Source organism: Aythya fuligula, chromosome 1, assembly GCF_009819795.1.
Source record: "Aythya fuligula isolate bAytFul2 chromosome 1, bAytFul2.pri, whole genome shotgun sequence".
In the NCBI taxonomy this organism is placed as follows: domain Eukaryota; kingdom Metazoa; phylum Chordata; class Aves; order Anseriformes; family Anatidae; genus Aythya; species Aythya fuligula.
In genome coordinates, this window is record NC_045559.1 from 85,663,353 (window position 1) to 85,666,684 (window position 3,332).

The window sequence follows — 3,332 nt, forward strand, 5'->3', positions numbered from 1 at the left end:
GTCACTGCCAGGACAAATTTCCGTGGAAGTTATTTTGTGCTGCTAAACATTTGGAAGATAATTAGTGTGCACTAGGATTGGACTCCAAGTTTTAAAATAGGTTGTAGCTGATTAAGCCACTGAAAGGTGGAGCAAAGAACTCTGAATTTAACACAACATGAAAGATGTTATAGAAAGCACTAGTGTCATGGAGTTTGCAAGTCACTCATTCAAAACGCTTGAGATGAAACTTCTTCTGATACCCACAAAAGCATTAATTGGATTTTGTGAGCTAAACACTGCCTGGGAAGTCACATCTCCCTTCCAACCTTCCTTTGTATGCAAAAGCTGCATACGAAAGAGAGTTTACTGCTGCTGTTCACCTTTCAAGGCCACATGGTACAAGGCAAATAGCTTTCCTCCAAAGGACTTATCAGGAAAAAGGCTTGTTTTAAACTGTGAGGTTCAAGAATAGAGACAAAAAGAAAGGCTGTTTTCACACTTTCTGTGAGGAATAGAGTCTGGTGTTGACACTGTATCTGCGTGCAAAAAAACAGCGCTTCTGTACATCTTCTGCAAGTTGTATTATGGAACAATTTTAGTTTAGATCACTGATGCTGTATGAATGGGAAACTAACCTGCATGGCTTTAAAATCTCCTCTTGCTCAGCAAATAGTAGTGCTAATGGAAACAGACCGAAATGACCTATATTCTGATTCTGTTTGCTCAGAAATTCCAATACTTCTATTATGCTGCATTAAGATAAACTACATCCAGGATTGCCTCACCGGTATTTTTTTTAGTAGCATTAAGAACCGTCTGTTATGGATTTGTTTTCTGAGGGAAACTGTTTATGCTGTGCTAAGGAAACTGATGAAGTATCAGGTTTTCTGTCTGATATCATTACCTTTTCCCAGAAAGGAAAAAAAAACTCATTCATCACCTCAACATAATAAAGTTATTCAACATGCCATATACTATTCTTCTCCAAACTGTAGATGTAGCATTCTACTGACAAAAATGACTACTAAATTTACAGATAATTATTTATGGGATGGAATTATTTCCACAACTAATGATCTCTGATCTTTTCCAAATATTTCAAAAATATCATTTTACACTTTGAAAACCGACTCACTGGAACATTTGCAAATTTATAGCCTATACTACATTTGCATATGGTGTGGCGCCCAGTGATGCTTGCCATGTATTTTGGGTAGCATAAATTCAGTTCTTGTCATTCTTTCCAAGTGGAATTCAAATTACCAGCTAAAGATCTCACCTGGGACAAAACGACTTTTTGAGATAAGGGAAAATGTAAAGTTTTGCTTAATAGAAGATAAAAGTTAGATCACTGAAGGGGACTCTGACTCAGTTGCTATGAGATCCATGAGAGGATTTTATTTTTTGGGACAAGCATAACATTTAGTCAGAAGAAAGAAACCTGACTAAATAAAGTTGGGCAAATAGTAAATTTGCCAGATAGAGTGCTTGTGGGGGAAAACACGCAGAAGAACTTTTGTAAAAGTGTACTCATAGAAGTGCTCGTATCAATTTAACATAATGGTCCATGTGCCATAAACTGAATTAATTGCTGTTCTCGGTGTATTTGGTTCCCACATCTCCCACAATGCCCTCACTGCAATAGTACAACTTTTCCTTCACATCCCTCATAACCCTGTAACACGGTATTCCTGTTATCTCCATGTCTACTCAGCACTTGTAGATCCTCTGCATTTCCCCGTTCACTTCTAGCATCTTCCCACATAACTGGCCAGCTCTTCTCTCCCCTCCTCTACCTTGTGAGACCGCCACCACAGTAATTTCAGGTCTTACTGATCCCATAACTATATTTATTGACAACTAGGATGGGTAATAACATGATTTGCTGTGTGTTGGGACTTCAGATACGTGCTGATTAAACACGCAGTATGCATGTGTACTGACAAGGTGTATAATGTAAATACACTCTTCGCCAGGTCAAACAACCAGTGCTTTCTGTCATGCTCTCAGATGAAAAATGACTTCAGATCTCTTTTGTATCCAGCTCTGATTCTCATGGCACTAACCATAACTTACCATCTTTGACACCATTTTTTTTTTGTATTGTAATGAGCAAGTAGCATCTGGATTTGACAACTACACAGTATTATAAAACCAGACTAAAATATCAATGGGTGTGACTCATGTAAGTAAAGCAGGGTCCCCTCATACATTTTTTATACTTTTAATATCACCTTAAGTCCACCACCCTGGACAATGACTTATGTATCTTTTCATTTTGGATTACCAACATTCTTCACTATTTACAGATTGAAGGGATTTTATGACTATCCTTTATTCTCATTTAGATCTAATTTCTGTCTGTTTCAAAGCAGGCATATTTTTCTCGCAAAGACATTTGCAACATTTTGCTTTGTTTAATTTCTCGTGCTATTGAACAGAAGATTTTCTCCTCTCAGGTTCTTTTAACAGAAGCGATTTCTTACCACAAGAGAAGATGCATTTTGCTTTTTTCCTTGAAGGGCTTTTTTAGTGCTTGACAGCATATTCTTCTCAGGTGTTACCTCAGGTGCTAACTTAGGAAATCTGTGTAGAATGTTCCACCTCCTAGAAAAACAGCAAATGTTACATTAGAGCAATATGAATTTTACTTAATTCATGTGGTGATCAAATCTTTGTTCAACATACCTAACCTCCAATGCAACCTAACCAATGCAACCTAACCTCCAACCTGCAATAACTGCAGGCAGAAACACCCTTGAGGGTTGTTTTTCCCCAAATATTGAGGAAACTTACAAATATTGAATTGAGAAACACTTTAAGCCATGTACAAATTCCCATGTGGGCATGTGAATTTTAAGGCATTTTGTTTGTGCTGTTACACTTTGAGACAGAAAGCGCTTTCGTGATCGCCCTTAATATCGTTACATAGAGAGATCAGGGCTTGGAAGCATGTTATCTTAAGATCAGTTTTCGGAGATTCTAAGGACTCCTGCCACGTCACATTTCATTTCACTTCAAATAAGCCCTAAAGGTGCCACATTGTTCAGGGGAGGGGCATCCCCCAACGCTTGACGACCAGGGGCAGCGCGGCAGCGCCCCTCAGCAAAAACTAAAATATAAATAAATAAATAAATAAATAAATAAATAAATAGATAAATAGATAGATAGATAGATAGATAAATAAATAAATAGACAAACAAATAAATAAATAAAAAGACTTTAGAAGCCGTCACAATTGCTGGCTCCGCGGGTGTCACGCACGCGGGGCGGATGAAGGCCCGGCGGCGGGGCCGCCATGCCGTGAGTGGGGTAAGGGCAGCGCGCCTGCGCGGGGGGCGCCCGCCGGG